This window comes from Panthera tigris, chromosome C1, assembly GCF_018350195.1.
Source record: "Panthera tigris isolate Pti1 chromosome C1, P.tigris_Pti1_mat1.1, whole genome shotgun sequence".
Taxonomy (NCBI): domain Eukaryota; kingdom Metazoa; phylum Chordata; class Mammalia; order Carnivora; family Felidae; genus Panthera; species Panthera tigris.
In genome coordinates, this window is record NC_056667.1 from 67,597,091 (window position 1) to 67,617,094 (window position 20,004).

At 37.7% G+C, this 20,004-nt stretch overlaps 1 long non-coding RNA gene across 1 annotated transcript in view; it reads right to left on the reverse strand.

Annotated features, from left to right (window-relative positions):
• The window catches only part of LOC122241165, a 95,093-nt gene that overhangs the window by 27,099 nt on the left and 47,990 nt on the right, over window positions 1–20,004 (reverse strand). Inside the window, exon 2 of the long non-coding RNA XR_006221161.1 lies at window positions 16,127–16,189. This is a non-coding gene — a long non-coding RNA (uncharacterized LOC122241165). The remainder of the gene's footprint in view (window positions 1–16,126; window positions 16,190–20,004) is intronic.

The following is a 20,004-nucleotide window of genomic DNA, read 5'->3' on the forward strand; positions in this document are numbered from 1 at the left end:
GTCTTAAATTCATATTTTTGTACTTAAGATACCTAGGGAAATTAGTAGACAACTGAATGCTTTAAATAACCCAGAGAACAGAAAATGTGTGAGGCTCTATTGTAGAAAGGTGCCAGAAAAAATTCTGAGAAGTGTGGTTTATTACAGTGCTCAACAGTATTAAAATAAATAAATTAGTTATAAAAATAATAATAATACTGAACATATTGAACTGATTTGAGTATAACAGTTTCAAATGTTTTCAGCCAGGCACTTGTCTGACGTTCAAGTAAATTTCATAGACTTTGCTTTTTGTTTCCTTTGCCTTTCATACCCCAAGGCCAATGCTTAAAATAACTCCAGATTCAGGTTCCCTATATCATCTTCATCTGTGTTCCCCAAGACATTTCTTCTATCCCCTGTTCTACCTACATTTCTCATCCATCAAAAGAGCTATCCATCTCGTTTCCATTTGCACTACATTCTCACTATGCTATCTTTGAAATCCATTCTATGGGAGGACCATGTTCGATGTGAAAGTGTTATAATGAGATCCTTCTGGTTCATTTGGTAATAAAGCCATCTGGATTTGATCCAGCATGTACAAGTTTTATACCAAATCTGACCTATTAGGGCTAGAATTACACTAAGGGTCCATTCCACATTGTTTCTTATTTAAATTATGATCCAATCATCAAGGATTTTAAGCAGCAAATTATGAAAAATAAGTTTACACAAAGATAACTTACAGAACACGTTACTAAGTGTGATTCTGCTAGAGGAGAGCCAGAGACAAAGACAAATAACCTAGTTTGAGGTGTCCTGCTAATTAGAATAGTAGCTCTCAAACTGTTTTGACCTGCGCTCATTTCAACAAGGCAAATGGCCCTGAAACTCACTTAATCTTCCTGATCTTTATTTTCATTGAAAATACGGCTCCATGATGGCAGTGAAATATCGCTCACTGTACAATTAAATTTGGAAGAGGAGGTTAGGATTAAGTGATATAGATGATTCATAGATGATTCACAGTACATACCTTAGAGTCAAGTTATTATAAGATTAGAGGACAGAAAATTAGTGGTAAAATTATACTTCGCTACCACTATAGAGTACAATTAAATAAATACACAACAAGGTAGATCATGATGAGCCTAAACCCAAAGGAACTTACACAGAAAAGTCAAGAATGATAATCGAAAATCATCACCAACACAAGACAGGCTTCACAACATTTACACAAGCAGCCTTCCCGCGGATGATGGAAGGCCACTCATCTCTAGGAGCTTCTCAGAATCTCCAAGCTGGTGTGGCAACCAAACTACTTAGCAAAGAAATTACTTCAGCAAATCTAGGATTATACAAATTTTGGCTTATAAACACTAAATCATGGTCACCCTGAAGAATTTGCATAGTATTTTACTGGTAACTAGGCTTCAACTATACATTAAGATGAAATTCTATAGAATTGCTTGTCATAGCCCCAAAAGAACAAAAGAAAGAATTCAGAATGCTTGTAGCAGCTCACAGACCAGTGGTGGACCAAGAAACTTCATTTTTTTTTTTTTTTAATAGGCTGGATTCCTGAGCTCCTCAAGATTTAGATCTATGTTTGGAATGGTAACCTAAAAATTTGTCAGTAATCATATTGTGAATCATTTGGATGAAAACTATAATTTGCTTTTGGCTTCCAAATACACATTTGTGTTCAGGATATCACGGGATCAAGTTGCACCCCTTTAATTTAGTCTAAGGCTAATGAGAACTTCACATCATAGATAAATGAAGAATATTGGCCAGAAAAGGCCAACCAATTTCATTTGAAATCCTCACAAAGATTTTTCTGTAGTTTGACTATGGAAAATGGTGAGCAAATGAACTCGGAATAAGTGATAAGATAGCACTGGCATTCCAAACTCAGAAGAGCCTGATTGTCATTTAGGTTGTGAGCAGCAATTTAAGTTCCACGAAACAACTTCATCTCTCCATTAAATTAATGATCTTAATTTAAATTTTATTGGTTTTGTAGTTTTTATTGACTTGAACTTATAAAATGGTTTTTCTTATGCATAGTTATATAAAGCCGATAATCATGCAGGGTTTATACCTATTTTTATGTTTAAACGTATTTAAGTAATACTATAATAAGAATAATTAAGTCAAGGCTTAGGGTCATTAAAAAACTTTGCTCTTAAAAGGGGCTTGTACAATAGTGTCCTAGTTTGTGGTACAGAGAAGCAGCTATGTGGCCTAGTCACAGTTTGTCTCGGCTAATCCCCAAAAGAACAAAGACATAAAATGAATGGAGCAGGCTGGACCTACGGAGAAAATGGGCACAGAGATTAGGAAACATTTCTGTAATCAGCTGGGAGGATTTTAGTTGGGAACTGCTGAACAAAAAACTTCCCCACGCCCTTTGAAGATTTCTACAATATTATCTCCAAAGAAACCCAGCAAAATGGCACTTCCTGGTTCTTCTAAAGAGTTTGAAAGGCCCCAAAACATCTTTCTCAAACTTCCAGAAATATCACATTTTGCCAGCTTTCACTTGTCCTCACATCAAATCAAAGCCCAAGCCCTGTTTACCTCGAAACTCTTGCCTGGGAACTCTCCTCACCATTTCCACTGTCACTAACCACGGCCAAAAAAAAAAAAAAAAAAAATTTCTCCCTCAGGAACTGAAGATAATCCCTCCAGTGGTTCTTTAATGTGAACCCTTCCTGGATTATAAAGCAATTTACATACCTTGCAATATTACCACAACAAAGTGCAGTTTACTTTTGTTGCCTGCTCTGAGAGCCATGAATGTTCCAGATTGCCAATTAAATTAGGTATTCAAGACAATCATCCTGACATTCAAAGTCTTTTATGATCTGGCTTCAATCTCTCTTCCCAATCATGTTCCCCAATACATCTAAACTCCAACAGTAAATTACTAAGTGTTCATACTTATCACTTTTCCACCTCTGTGAATTTGTACAAGCTATTTCCTTAAAAGGAAATAGTCTCTCCTCCTACCCAAGTGTCATAGGACAGATTCTCTAAGAAACAGGCTTTGAGATTCTGAAATGTATAGATAGAGGTCTAATTGGAAAGTGCTCTCTGGAACGGTAACTGTAAAAGATCAAGGGAAATTAGGGCCGTTTGGGTAGAGGTTGAAGTTAAAGTTGGATAAAATTACAACAGGGGACTCAGCAAATCTTACTGAGAACTAAGATTCTGGGGATACTTCACAGACATGTCCCCAATCTAGGTAGAGGAACCAGGCAGGCATTTGTAACACTGTATTCACCAATCATTGGATGCAGGCAGCCCTGGAAATGGGACATAGACTTTAGCAAGGCAGCTTCCTTCAGCTGAGAGGAAGAGAGTGGGATGGAGCTACGTGTAAATAGTCAGTGGCCAGTGATCAGGTAGATCCTAAAAGCAGATGTGCACAAGACAACACACCCACTTCAGGCGACCTGTTCCTTGTGCCACTCAGATCTACTTGCTTCATGGAGCCGTTCGTCCTACTTAGGAAAAACTCTAGAATTCTGGTGGGTCTTTTTTCCTGGGGCAACTCAGGAGATGCAGGTTAGTGGGAAAAAGTAGAGCCCAAGATTGCATCTAATATTCATTGTCCTTCCTCCAATATCTGCTGTAGATTCCCCAACATCTAGTCCAGCACCTCTGCTGGTTTAAGTAGGTTACCATGTAGGGTGAACTCCCTGAAGAGTCTCGTTCCCTGGTCACAATAAATTTCTCAGACCAGGGCTGATTCACCTTTTGCTTTTACCATTAAGTTGTATACAGGGAGTTCCAAGAAATGCCCTAGTGGGTCCCCTGGGTGCCTAATCTATTTTTCCTTTCTCCCATTGTATAATAGCAGCCCTACCTCCTCCTGGTTATAAGGATCAATTAACCTACAACATTCTTGTTCTCCCTTGTCCGTGTTCTCTTGGCAAAAAGAATCTGATGTGACTGGGCAGGAGCCATCACATAAAAACTTAATGGAATTCATGAGATGTCCCCTGAGGTAACTGTTCCCACTCTAAGAACTAGCATTTCTAGACATACAGAGCCTGAAGTTATAGATGTGTGGCTCACAAACTCCCCAAATAGGTCCCTGTGAACAATGGGAAGTAAGACCACTTACATTTCTGCCTCTTGATATTTCTACAGACTTATGTATTCCACATACTGGTGTTAAAGCACCCTTTAACGATCATTTAATTGAATATTACATCCTTTGGGATGTACTTATCCACACCAAGTATCATCAGCAAATTGGCACCTCTGTTGTGCCTTCAAGAGACTGTTCAACTGGCAATGACTGGTTGATGCAGAATGTGACAGGACCAGTGTATCCCATGACCATGTGCCCACTGTCATACCTCCATTGCTTTAAAGAAGCTTCTTTGATCCAAGAAAATGTTAGGCAGGATTCTATGGTCATGGATCATATACTCTCAGGTAGTGGTGTTTGCTGAGCTTCTGCAAGCTGGACGTAGAAACCCATACTTGGAATAGCTTATGATTTTAGACGTATCAATCATAGCTTCTTCTGGAGTAAAAGTAATCCTGTGAAATTAACTTGCCATCAAGTTGGTGGTCGGTTCCCTGAAGAAATGGCACCATATCTGAGGCTCATTATTAACTTGTTGTCAACATGTTAGCCTCTAAGTAGCAATAGTAGTTAGATTAGTCTTGGTGAGTAGGTACCATGTTAGAGCATCACCCATTCTACCATGGCTATTCTATTCATAAGCCATTTTGGCAGTTCTTGGGTAGCTGGTAACAAACGACTGACAGATGTGAACTGGCTGAGTCCTGCAGTCTACTTAGTTATAGTAACGTTTCCATAGTGGGTGGTCTTTGGTAGAAATTAACATGTAATGCAAAGATTGCCACATTTTGTACCCGTGCACATAGGTCTAGTCACATACTAGACTTCCTTATTTGAATATTCCTTTCTTTCTCTTTTCAAGCCACCTACCCAGTGATCTAAGCCATTTGACACTGTCCCCAAGTCCATATATATCCTTAGCCAGGGCCACTTCCCCTTCCACATAACCAGGTACACTGCTTAACTAGGTACACTGACCAAAGCTGTGCTTAATTGGAGAATTTCCCTTAACACACTCTGTTGGGAGCATCCTGAGTGGACCTCTAGTGCACTTGTAATTGCATTCCAAGTCAATCCAACTGTGAAACATACTCAGCCCTTTTTTCTCTTCCATCACCTGGTCATAATGGATACCCTTCTTGTAGACATAGGTGTAAGTAAGGTAAGGAAAAGGTGACAGTGCAACTATAATAGATGATATGGGGTCCTGGGCAACCTGTTCAAGCCTCTTACTTGTACCCCATGGCTCTCCTCATGCCTCATTCTGGATGAACCACTTCCATCTTAGGCTGATTTCTGTTTGGCCTGCCCAAACTTACGACTCAGTGGATCTGCCAGAACCCAGCTCACCATGGGCATCTCTGGACCCATGAACATTTGATGATTCATAGTCAGATTCTCCACATCTAACAGAATTCAGCAGCCCATAGGAGTTGTTTATGTGAATAGTGTTTAATACTGTGCTATAGATGGCATGATGCAACAGATAACTGCATGCCTGTATTGTGATTCTCTTTGGAATTTTACCCACCACAGACACCAGAGGATGGAACAGATTGTATAGTCTAAGTGGCAAGTCTGCTTGAATTGCAGCTTGGATTGCACAGAGTGTATTCTTTAAAGGTGGAAGCCTTCCATGTCACTCGGTAAATGGGTTGGATGTTCCTACATGTGAATATGCTGCCTCCAGAACCTGAAGAAGCTTAGCAGATACCATATTTACTTCTAGTGTTGGGAGTATGAGATACAATCATTTCTCTTTATTTTAGAAGAGATGCCCTGGCATACACTAGTCCCCGAAAACATTCACTAATAAGGTAGTTCTCTCTTTGTTGGATTTACCTCCAATCTTTCAGAGTTTACATATTTACTAAGGCCTTCAATGTACTTGCCACTCCTTGCTCAGCTGATCTGATTAACACGGTATCGTCAAGACAGTAGTCCAATGTGCTATCATGTGGCATGTATCAGTGGCATAGATAAATCTAGATCCCTTCTGAATATATTTTCATAGAAAGCACAAGACTTGGAGCAAGACAGTAAATAAATACTCTTGTCCACCTTATGAGAATTCACCTTGCTTCTGGTCCGCTCTCCTGATGGATATTGAAAAGAATACATGATCTAATTCAGTGGTAATAAACCACATGCCTGAGGCCACGTTAATCTTTCAATCAAAGACAGCACATTTGACATAACAGTTTCAGTTGGTGGCACTATTTGGTTGAATCTGCAGAAGTCTTTTTTCATTTTCTAGGCTTCATCTGTTTCCATAGAAATTAGGCTGATGAATTAAAAGGAGGATATTGTGAGGGCCATCATCCTATATCCCCGAAGACTTTAGTGGTGGCACAAATGTCTGCCATTCTTTTCAGGATGCAGTATTGTTTTTGATCAACTATCTTGATTAGGGTTTTGAGGGAATAGTTTGAGAAGCTTCTGCTTGGCCTTCCCTGTGATAGTTCTTATTTCATAGAGTAAAGGAATCAATGTGAGAGTTTTGCCAACCACCAAGTATGTCTCTTTTTAGACCTCATAAATTCCACTCTGACAGGTACCCTGGATGTCAAGATCAGCTGAGACCTTGTATCCAACAGTCCTCAAAATGTCTGATAATCCTCTTTTCCCAGTGTGGCATAGATGCTTCAGTTAAAAGAACTAGGGTATTAGTTATTGCATTTACTTGTTATAGTATTGCAGGGTCTTTTTTCTTGTGACCTCTTTTTTAGTCATTGATAATTCCAGATCTGAAAACAGACTGTCATAGAAATAGAGCAAGAAATATGATTTATTTATGGAAGCTGCCCTTGTCCTCCTAGTTATCAATTCTTTTTAAAAAAAAATTGCACAAATAGATAACACCCTTCATGGCTGCCCACATACCTAGAAATAACATTATCTATTAATGAGTTCCATTGCTTTCAGCAAGTCGACATCTCCCCACATCCTGGTTACAACTCCAACCTTACTTGCATCACATTTTATCTTGCTTTCAAAATGTCTAATATTTGGGGATCTTTCCATGTCCTTTGTTGTCAGCATATAGTTCTTTTTGCTAATTAGCAGGCTCAGCACTTATCTACTGGATTTATTATTGTGATTTGACCTGATTTATCATTCTGGTGACCAAGAGGGAAGGTAGGATTAGATCCAAAGGGTATACATACTGTCTTGCAAAGCAGAGATCTCTGATTCATGTTTAAGTAATTGCCTTTAACTGGGAGCAGTGAACCACTTTTGTACTCCCAAAGAATTGAGAGAATCTAAAGACTCAAGAATTGTAGAAGAGAAACTTAGATGTTCTTAACCCATTTCTCACCATGGCATAGCAAGTTTGCTAATATGGAAAATTCAACTTCTTCTGGAGATCCGTTACTCATAATTAAGCCCTAGGCTGACTCACAGCTTATTCAGCCTTCCAACAACAGGAGATAAGTCTTTTTTATGCTGTTGAAGCAGGGCCTCTGATTTTTACACTTAACTGGTGATTATTCTTAGCCTTCCATTGGCTTACTCCAATATATAGATTCCCCCAAGCAACAGCCATCAAATGCCATGGTACCTATAATTACAATTTCCCTTAAGCCTCTAAAACACCTGAAATATTGCACCACTATTGCATTCCTTTCCATCAATATCTTGTTCCAAATCCAATTCACTGTTAGATTGTTGAAAGAATTAACGATTGCCCTGGTAGAGCATATCAAGAGCTATCCATATTCCAATCCCCACCCGTGATGGAATCCTCATGGCTAAGCTAGTCTGTCCAGCTCCCAAATTCCATTTTATGGTCTACTTTCTAGGACTACTTCCCAAACCAACTGATTCAAGTTGGGTTGCCTGGGAAACAGACACTGAGATTCTAAGATTTGTGTGCTGAGGTTTATTAGGCAGTGTTTTTGAGAACACCTATAAAGGGAGAGAAAGGATGGGGCGCCTGGGTGGCTCAGTTGGTTGAGCGACTGACTTCAGCTCAGGTCATGATCTCACGGTTCATGAGTTTGAGCCCCGCATCGGGTTCTGTGCTGACAGCTCAGGGCCTGGAGTCTGCTTCGGATTCTGTGTCTCCCTCTCTCTCTGCTCCTCCCCTGCTCACACTCTGTATCTCTCTCAAAAATAAATAAAACTTAAAAAATGAAAAAAAATTATTTATGAAAAAAAGGAGAAAAGTAAGTAGAATTGGGCAGAAAGGGGACGTAGAAATGTGATATCATTGCAAATATGACTTCAGTTTATCCTCTTAGAAGCTCTGAAACTGAGATGATTGTTTAGAGATTATCTCAATCCAGGTAAGGGGACCAGATCTTTGTAATGCCACAGTAACCAGTCCCTGGTTGAGAACTCCTCTTTATTCTGGGAGGTGGTATAAACCTGGGAGTGATGGGTTCCTTTCAATCAAAAGCAATTATTGGAGAAGGACAAGGCTATGAGCTCTTAGCACATAATACTCACAGGATTTTGAGGAACGAACATCTTGATCGTGAGAGGTTTGGATGGTACAACACAGCATTCACTACACTACCTCTGACAATCTCCATCAAATTCCATCTTTGTTCTTCTAAGATGGAAATATCCTTATTTTTCTTCTGAACTCTTACTGAACTTTGCTATATATTTCTTATGACACTTTCTATCTTCTACTATATTTATAGATAAATCTAATCTAATCTTTTTATATTTAAAATTCCTTGGGTGAAGAATTTGAGTCTGATTTATCTTTGAGTTCTTTACTAAGTCTATTTCTGTACTTTCTCATTGTGTAATCAATATTTGTTTCATCTTGCAAACTTCTATTCATCTTCAGATCTCACCTTACAAATCATTTCCTCAAGAAACCTTCTCTAACTTCCCAGACTCAAAAAGGTTATCAGTGTTCATAACATCTTGTACATGTCTATCATTGCATTAATTACAATTACACTTAATTTGTCACAGAAGTAGTTGCTGGTAGAAAAAAAATCACGAAGGCAAGATCTATGTCTCCTTTGTTCGCCATCTTATCTCCAGAAATTAGCACAGTACTGACTGCATTACTAGTTGCCAAATAAATAGTTATTGAGTAAGTGAAAGGCTGGATGAATTAATAACTAAAGAGAATTCCCTTCAGGGTGAAAGTCACTTGGTAAAGAATAGAAATTAACGGTCATTACTGAATTGGGTTCCTGAGCTTTCTTTCCTCCCAAGACCATGCCAGGATCAGCAGCACCAAGGAGCTGCTTTAATGAGGAAAGGAAAAGATCAAAGTATTTCAGGCATTTCGACTGCAGGGCAGAGCTGAGTGAAAGACTACAGAGAGGTTGGTCATCTGGAAAGCATGAGGACCTTGAGTCTCTGAGGTTACAGATAAGATAAAGAGCACTTCACTATGAGTCAGAGATGTAGGAAGGAAAATAATACTGTTGAAGCAAAACTTTGTCTTCTGTGCTACTTGATCACATCCCTCTACCAACAGTCAAAGGACTGCATTTTAGTATTGTTTTATTTTAGTATTCTTTCATTATTATTCTAGAGGATGGACTTTAGCATCAGAATATCTAGGTTCAACTCCTGTGTAAACCACTTGTGAAATGAGCTCTTTTAAAAACTCACTTGGGCTAATTTATAAAATAAAATTAATAGAAAAAGCTACCTCAGAACTATTGTAAGGAATACATTAAAAATTTTTTTTTAATGTTTATTTTTAAGAGAGACAGAGCATGAACAGAGAGAAAGGGAGACACGGAATCTGAAGCAGGCTCCAAGCTCTGAGCTGTCAGCACAGAGCCCAGCTCGAACTCACAAACTCTCTAGCCAAGCTGTGAGATCCTGACCTGAGCCCAAATCTGACGCTTAACCAACTGAGCGCCCCCCCGCCCCACACCCTTGTAAGAAACACATTTAAAAATCCATACAAAAGCACTTTGTTAGTGATAAGTCATCACCCCTATGATTAACTCAGGTAGTGACAGGCCAGGCTCAATAAAGAACGGAGCCTGGGCAGCTCAGTAAGTGGAGGGTCTAACTCTTGATTTCGGATTTCAGCTCAGGTCATAATTCCCAGGGTTGTGGGATTGAGCCCAGAGTTGGGCTTCACACTGAGTGTGGAGCCTGCTGAAAATTCTCTCTCTTCTCTCTCTCTCTCTCTCATTCTCTCTCTCTCTCTCTCTCTCTCCCCCCCCCCCCCTCAAAAAAAAAGAAAAACCATCATGGCATTTACCCATAAGGTTATGGGCCATCTTTTTGTGAATACCTTATTTGGGGCAAGTTAAAAGTCTAAACGATTATTTTAAGTAATATAAGTGCTTTAGAAGGAAGCACCTGGTATTAGCAGGATACTAGCACAAGGATTCACTCAATGACTGCCTGCCAACTGATTGGTTGATATTCATGCCAATTAGGCCATAAATTTGGGGGCATTTGCAGTTGTTGTCAAGCCAGGTCATTACCAAATATCAATTATAATGTCTTTTATTTTTCATTGCATATTGAGATTTAGGAAAATAATTGGCTTACTTCTCCAGATCAAACTATATTCAGACCTTGTATTAGGTTTCTCATAGCCAAATATAATCTTCACTTCTTATGTCATTTTATTTATGAAGAAATGCTTAAGGTCCACAGGTTTGATGAAGATTCTGCTAAAAAATATGAACACATTTGTGACCACACGTGGCCCCTTGCCTTTTTGCCACATGACTGTGAGTATAGAGCACAGGCTGAGCATCGGTAAAGCTCTCTTTAGCCCTACCTTTTCTACGTGGCACTGTGAACACGGGCATACCCAGGCATGCCTGTGTTCTCCTCTGTAAAATTAGGCTTCTCTTTCAAGTAACATTTACCAAGCACCTACTACAATCAAGAAACTGTGCAGGGAAGAGATGGTGACTTAGGATGCCTTTGATGGCAGCATAGAACCTAATACCAGTGGTCTATTTTTTGAATCTTGAGGTTGCTTCCTTCTACTTTCAACCCATTTCTTCACATTTATCCTCCTCCCGTTCATTCCTTTGTAATATATGTATATATACATGTGTAATGTATGTGTCCATATCTGGTCCCCCACTGAAGTAAGTTCCTTTGAGTGCAAGGACTCTATGATAATATACATTTACATACACACCCACACACACACACATATATATATATATATGTATATATATATATATATATATATATATATATATATTTACTCCCCATTCTCACCCATAGCATTGGCAAAGCAGTTAGACATAGCAGACACTAGATGAAATTATAAGGATAAAAAAATTAATAGCTATTATCAAAGGGGATTGGGTAAATGTCATAACAGAAGTTTAAGAAATTTACTCTGAATAACTGGAGCTTATTAAACTTCTAATGTGTTACCTCACAAGACAACTGTAACCAAACCAACATGAGTTGGTTCCTTGGTGAGTCAGAAACTAAACCAAGTTGAGTTGTCACACAAAGAAAACTTTATTTGAAGCATATAAGATCACAGGGAATGGCTGCCAAAGCTGTATCTCCCTGAGCAAGGGTGGATGGGATCTTTTTATTTAGTGTTAGGATGAATATTTAAATAAGAAAGCCTGGTCATCAGATGCAGAAGTGGGCATATGTTCACATGTGAGTCTTAAGGAAACATGCCTAGACATACATTGTGTGCTATGCAAATGAGGCTTGAGCTCCTCCTCAGCTGGAGATTTTAGTAGTATAATGAGGTAAAGGTCATCATTAGTCATTCTAGAGGTTAGTCAGGGGCTAAGCTCAAACTGGTCTGGGTGGTCTAGGCAGCTGGAGGTCTTGTCAAGGCAGTCCCTATTGCTCAAGGGGCAGTTTTGTTTTCCATTTGCCTGAGATAAGAGATAAGCTGGAAAGAAGAGCTCAAGGGAAAATGTAGGACAAAAGTGGGTGAGTACAAGCAGGTGGGTAGTAAAGGTCCAGTCTTGGCATCTAGTTGGTGACACAAACATATAAGACAGTGAAATATCTTTATTTTGTATAAAAAGAGTTCAAATTCAGTTAACCTAATAATTTGTAGATCAATCCTGGATTCAAACGAGAACTTGTCCAATTTTAAGTCTTATGATATTTCTACACAGTCATGTTTCCCAGGGTAATTACACATGAGAAAGAACATATCCTAGAGGGAAGGATTAGAAATAGTTTTCTGAAAGTGGTGATATTTGAGATAGATCTTGAGATCAGATAGGATTCTGAAAGAGAGATAAGACAGAAACACGGTTAGCAAAGGGAAGAATACAGGCCAGCAATTGGGGAGCTTGGAGGATGATTGGGCTAATAGTAATCCATGTGACCTATAGTTTTGGTATATGACTAGTAATCAAAAAATATTATCATATGAACATAATGCAAAATTATTTATATACTTTTGCTATTTTAAAAACATATGTGTCAGGGTGCCTGGACAACTCAGTCAGTTGAGTGTCTGACTCTTGATTTCACCTCAGGTCCTCAGGTCATGGTCCCTTGGAGCCTACTTAAGAGTCTCCCTCCCTCTGCCCCTCTTCCCCACTCGCATGCTCTCTCTCTCAAAATAAATAAATAAATAAATAAAAACAAAAAATAAAAGCATATGTATCAAGTTATGTTAGCCCTCTGCTCAGAATGCTTCAAGGTCTTTCCATTTTCACTCAGAATAAATCCAAGATCCTTTCCACACCATCCCCAATGCTGCCGCAATGAATTCAGTAACTACTTTTTCTCTCTCACCCACTTAATATCATTTATACTAGTTTTTTTTTTTCTTTTTTTGTACTTTTTCAACTTGCCAAGGCCTCACTTCAGGGTAACTGGCATTTTCTGGGTCTAGAAATTTTTTTTCCTGGAGACAGTTCTATTGCTTAATGTCTTGATATAGTCTAGTTTCTGTTCAACTGTCATCTCCTAAAAAGGTGGCTTGCCTAGCCATGCTATCTGAAATAACAACCCTCTTTACTCTACTCTGTAACCATTTATCCAGCCTATTGTTCTTCCTATTAGTTGTCTCCACCCAACATTAAAATAACTGTCAAGGTCATCAGAAATAAGAAACATCTGAAAAAATGTCACAGCCAAGAGGACCCTAAGGAGACCTGACACCTGAATATAATGTGGTATCTTGGATGGAATTCTGGGACACTAGGTAAAAACTAAGGAAATCTCAATAAACTATGAATTTAAGGTTTATACTATATTAATATGTAAGATGTCAGTAATAGGGAAAGTTAGGTATAAAAAAGCTCTCTGTAGTTAATAATTTTTCTATAAATCTAAAATAATCTAAAATAAAAATTTATTTTAAAAAAAAGTAGGGTGTGTACTGTTTGATTATTGTCCATTTTCCTAGAAATTCTTGTTCACTGCTTTATTACTAGTGTTAGAACAATGTCTAGCACATAACACACATTTCATAAGTATTTGATCAATCAATCAATTAATTAATTATGTAATTTATACCTCACATGAACCTTCTGATGGGCTCAAAGATCTTAAATAATATTTGCAAGGTTATACAAAGAGCAAGGGTTAGAATCAAGATTTAAACTCAATTCAAGCCAATTCCAAAGTGTGTCTCTTTAACCAGAATTTGGGACTGAAAAGGGAAATCCGAGTACAGAATTTGTATTTAGTGTAGGTGCAGTAGGGAATCATGGAAGGTTATGAGCAGAGATAGTAGCAAAGCAGATTTTCAAAGTGAAGAATGAATTAAGAAGGGTAAAGCCAGGGATGGGAGGACCAATTTGAAGATTGTGACAACTGATACAGACGAAAAGATATGATACCTAAGCCAGGTGGCAATGACAGTGCAAGAGATAGTATGGTATAGGAATATATAAGACTGACAAGTGACTCAAGGTCGTGAGCAAAGAGAAAAAATAGAGATTAAACTAAAGTTATGAGTCTGGATGACTGGAAAAATCATCATCAACTGGAATGAAGAATTGTAATTCCTTTCTGACCTTCCTACATATCCACATTCTCATATGCAGCAAATGAACATAAATATACAAAAATAGGAAATTCTTTGAAAAAGTTAAAAACACTACACAAAATATAAATTATTTTCAAAATGATTTTATTTAGTAGATTCCTAAGCAAAAAGCTAGAACAACAGAGTTTATTATGTCATCTTAGTATATGTTTTGCTTTATCTGACAAAGTGTGAAAGGTTTTAATTTATTCATGTCTCAGGTATACAACTTTGGTAATAAAAAAAATCCTTGTAGAAAGAATATTGAGACCTCTGGCCTTCACATCAGTCTTGGGGTTATTAAATGATAATTATAACTATTACTTACTATCTATCTAAGACTAACACACGTACAACTCACAGAACAAAAGAAAAAGAAAGGTGTTACCCTGGAGCAGAGTAATTTTTTTATGATCAATAGTCTATCATTAGCATAATGTTTATTTTATGCATCTGCAGACTTTTTGTCACCTGAATTGTGGTTTATAAGTATTAACCTATTGATCTTTGCTACTCTCCCATCCGCTATAAGAGTTGCAGATAAACATCATCGCATCTTTTTTTGTAGGTGAAGGACAAAACAATAGCAAACCTTTAGATATCTGATGACTGGACATGGCTAAAGAAAGATTCAGAATCCAAGGCTGTCTAACTACATAAATTCCTCAAGCTATCCTGAAGGCTTATGTTTTAGTTTATTTGCAACATTCAAGCTGATAATATGTTCTTTTCAATGCAAATCTAGAATGAGTACAATAACATAATACACATTATTTTACCCAGCATATGACATGTGATTTAACATGCTTTATAAATTATCAAATAACATACTGAAAGTATACTTGGCCTGTTTCACAAAGATCTACAGCCATTTATTTTCTTTTTGTATTTTTTTCAAGTTTTAGCAGTAATTTATTAAGCAAGATATCCTGATTTCTCCCCTGGAAAAGTGTCTTTCCATTCTCTAGGGAATTCATTACACTGGATAGCAATCTGATTTCCTCTAGGTAGTGAAGATCAGCTCTTTGAATGACCAAAACAATACACCCTTAAAAATAATAAAAGAATACATTTACAGGAATCTAAGAAATTCATTACAAATCCATTACTTTTCCTAAACATTTTTTTTTAATTCAGTTTGTGTGGATTTTTTAATAGAAAGCTTTATCTGGTCCATTTTTTCTCTAATTTATTTTGCTAAAGTAAACCTGACACAAGACTGAGTCCTGGGACCAACATCCGAGTTATATTTAATGAAAATTTAGAGCACAAAGCACTTCAATTATTCATATTTCCTGATTTATACTGAAAAATGGGTGCACATATGTGTGTTCTTTTGATAGGGTTCAAATTAGTAGTGAGCTTTTGAAAATTGGTCCTTAGTAACTTCAACAAATGTCTTTTTACCAGCTTATCTTGAGCAAAACAGAGACTTTTAAATCAAACTTCTATTTCATCTATTTCTTTCTTTATTACTGAAATGAATAAAGTAATTTTGTATGGAAACTTAAATGCTTATCAAAATTGGGAAGCAATAAGTACAACAATAAAGCCATTTGTTAGAAGCTTCATATATTATTATATTATATTATTATGACTAGAGTGATACATTTGTCTTTTCACAGGGAGTTACATGGATTTTTTTAAGCGGTGAACCCAGACATGTCATGTCTGTGCAAGCCACAGAACCAAAAATTATGTCCAGTTGAACCCGCTGTAATTTGTTTATGCAAAGAGACTTTAGAAGTGGGAACCAACAGCCCCCATTTCATCAGATGCAGCACAGAAAAAGACTCAGTCACAGGTCTGACAAATCCACATTCAGGTCCATATGGTCATTTATCCTCCCTATGTCTTTGAAAGTAAAATACTGTGAAGGCGGCATTTGAGTTTTTGGTGACAAATTACTTTTCTCAATGGAATCAAAGGCTGTGGCCATCTGCAGTGAAATAGATGAGCCACAGCTGGCTTTCATAATAATCAATCCTGATTGCGGCAGGACCGTGGCACTTCTGGATTGATTGTGAGGACCCGCTGTGACAAACAATACTGACCAATTCAGCTACATAGACAACCAGTTATTTCTCATGTTCAGATGCAGACTCTACCTCATGTCATCGGAGGGAAGGGAAGATGAAAATCGTCCAATATCCTTGGTCAGTGGTGGAAACCTGAAAATTCAGAAAATTCTTCAATCAGACTTGGAGACCTAAACGAGCTACATGACATGCCGATAGTGTGATTAGATGTATATTATATCAGCAAAATGGGGAACCATGGTTTACCAGGAATTTCTGTCATGCCTCCTCAACCTGCACATGCATCTTAGAGAATACATCCTTATGAATAACTCCTGCTATATGAAGGGTAGTCCACTTGATTCCAGTTTTTCTCTTATGTCCCCCTGGCACAGCTGATTCGGCCAGGGATGGACATCCATGAAAAGGCAGGCAGTTCATAAGCATGGTAGTGACTTTGTGGTCCAAGCTAATCAAATTCCTCTTTTGGGAATTTGGAATGGGACATCAAAGACCCTGAGGTAGTTAGCTCTGAAGAATTACGCTCAAAAACTATATAATCTCTAAATTTCGGTAAACTGCCATAGGACAAACATTAGTGGCAAGAAAGGAAGAGTAACAACGGCTAACAAATGTCGAATACTTACCCTATGTCAGACATTTGCTGAATGTTTGTCACCCACTATCTGTTCTAAACCTTGACCTCACATCCCTACTAAACCTGTTGATAGGTGCTATTTATATCCTTGTATAACTGATGAAAATTCTGAAATTTGGAGACATTATTTAAATTCCCCGTCATGTAGATGTAAAATAAAGACAGATCCAAAGCTTAATTCTACTAGACTTCTCTTGATTATTCAACTATAGAACTGGGAATCTATGGGGTTGGGGTGGAAAGAGAGAGAGAGAGAAAAAAACACCATAAGGAGAAATAACCTTACTATATAGCCTTGAGATAGTGGTCTTCTTTTTGTATAGCTTCTGAACTGCAGTTCTCATAGATCTAAATATTCCTTGATCTCTGTCCTCAGAGACATGTTCCCATGTCCCCCACTGTGTCTCTAGATTCATGTACAGTACACAATACTTTGGGTAGAGCTATTGAGATAATTAAAGCAAAGGTCATAGTTTGTCTTCATTTCTTCAGATATTCATTTCAATGTTTGGTAATTCACATTGATTTCAGAGATTTGACCTTACTATTGTGTGTTTGCCTGAATGAAAGATAACCAACTAGTGACTGTGAGGAAATGTGAAATCTGTGTTTTTTCAGCAATTTCCTACCTTTCAATTTATAAGGAAAGCCCAAGACTGAGTCAGAAAAAAGTGTATTTATTATTAATAATGTATATGATCTAAATATACATGTGCTTCTCCTTCCCTCTAGAATCACTTTCATATTGTGATATATTAAATCTGTTCCAAATGAACAGGTCACTAATAGTTTTAGCCTGTTAACAGTGTTTCAATCCTGGAAAGAAAATCTCAATGCGGGGAGAGCAGAACCCCTCCCTTTCTCCACTTTTTACCAACTGGTTAAACTGTTACTCTAAAGATGAGTCACTGGGGGATTTATACCCAATGTTTTGTTTTTGTTTTTGTTTTTTTCTCAATGTCTGGAAAAGAAGAAGGCCTCGATAATTCAGACAGCCTGAACTTTCTGAAGAAGCCTGCTTTTTTATGTAGGAGCGACATTCAAACGAGAACAAAAATCCTGTACTATTTTACAGCTTACACTGTTTGTGCATTTCGGTTCCCTTGATTTTACTATCCCCCACTTCGTTTGAAGATGGGAGTTTTCACTTCACTGCCAAGTTGGGTTAATTCACATTTCGACTGTTCAAAGGCAAGATTCCGCAAGGGCTCCAACACCAGCCATGTGGCTCAGTCTGGGCCAGGCCTCCATACTGTCTGCGAGCCCATCAGCATCGGTGTGTTCCATGTTCCACAAGCAGACAGTACAATCACGGTCTCTTTTCCAGAGAGTCGACTACTGCTATGTTTGGCAGTAGTTAACTGTTTAAGCAAATGTAGGATACTGGCATAGCAATTCAAGCTGTATAATGAGACACAGAAATAGTTCCTTAGCATTTTCCATTACTTTCATAATGCTTCACCATCATTCTCCCTAAAAGTGTTTCTCTTTGTTTTATAAGGGGGAGGGAATAAAAGGTTATTTATTGCAAAAATGTAAAGATTCCTTTATTCTCTTTGATATTGTTCACAAATCCTGTGTCATTACAGACAAATTGTTGAGAAGATTTGCAGATAATCTTGTCTCAATTTTCTTAAACTCATTCCGCTGTATTTTTCTCTTAGAGTAATGTCCTCACTATAATGGAATTTCAAATATATTAGCAGATATTGCCATCGATCTTCCTCCACAATAAATAACTATTAAATGTATATGTTGCATTCATATACATAAAAAATAGAAAAACCGGTCAAATATATACATCAATATTTTACATGATTCCACTCATCTCTATAGCATATTTTTTGAGGATTAATGGCTCATTTTGCATTTCTTTGAGGTGTAGGGCTTTTGCTACACTGGCAAGTTCATATTGGGGCAGGAAAGAATAATTCAACAGAGTATATTGAAAGAGAAATTGAGAAAAACAATAAAACTGTATGCTACTTCAAACCCAACTAAATCTAGCTTCTTCAATACACACATACATTGAGATGTCTAATCAGGATTAAACCACGATATGCTGGTAAATATATATATTATGTATACATACATATATACATATTCATAAACACATATATATACACACATGCATATATATATATATGTGAAAAGAGTCTACTGAAGTGATATTGTATGTTCACATCGAATGTTTTAAGAAATATTAAAATGTCTGCTTGTGATAAATATTATAAAGATATGACAGAATAAGAGTGCTAGACAGTGACAGAGGCATCATGCTATCACGTGATCATCTATACCAAGGCACCATTTGAATAGAGAACTGCCAAATTGATGGACTGCATTTTCAGTTTGGGGGAAGATCAATGCAGGCAGAGGATGCAACAAAGGCCTGAGACCTGGGCATGCTGGTTGTGTTTGAGGATCAGTGAGGGGGCCGAGGGGCTGGAATAGCTGGAAAGAGCAGAGGGTGGTAAGACTTGTAGTCAGAGAGGTACAGGTGAAGTAGTATCTCACAGAGGCAATGGAAGGGCCTTGCGTTCTACTCCGGGAGAGAAGGAAGAGGATAATAGGAGAGTTCTAAGCAGAAGAGTAGCATGATCTGACACATATTTTTCATGTTGACTCTCTCACACTTGGTGGGTTTTTTTTCTTTTTTAAATGTTTATTTATTTATTTTCAGGGGAGGGAGGGTCAGAGAGAGGGAGAGAGAGAATCCCAAGCAGGCTCTGCAGTCAGCACAGAGCCCCATGCAGGGTTCGAACTCATGAACTGTGAGATCATGACCTGAGCCAAAATCAAGAGTCAGACGGTTAACCGACTGAGCCACCCAGGTGCCACTCACATTTGTTTTTTGTTTGTGTTTTTTAATTACTATGTGTGTTGTGAGATTGGGCAGGGCATGCACTGTCCAATTGGCTATGGTATATGATGATGCTTGTGGTATATGATGATGTGGTATATGATGATGTCTAGGCATGCTTCACTCATTCACTTTCCTTCTTTTTTTATTTTATTGAGGTAAAATTGGTATACAAGTTTATATTAGTTTCAGGTGTACAACATAATAATTCAATATTTGTATCCACTACAAAGTGATCACGACAATAAGTCTAGTTACCATCCAACACCATACAATTGATCCCCTTACCTCATTTCTCCCATTCCCACTCCTCTGAAAACTACCAATCAGTTCTCTGTATCAGAGCTTTGTTTTGTTTGTTTAGGTTTTTATATTTCACATGTAAGTGAAATAATATGGTATTTGTCTTTCTCTGTCTGATTTATTTCACTCAGCATAAGGTCCATC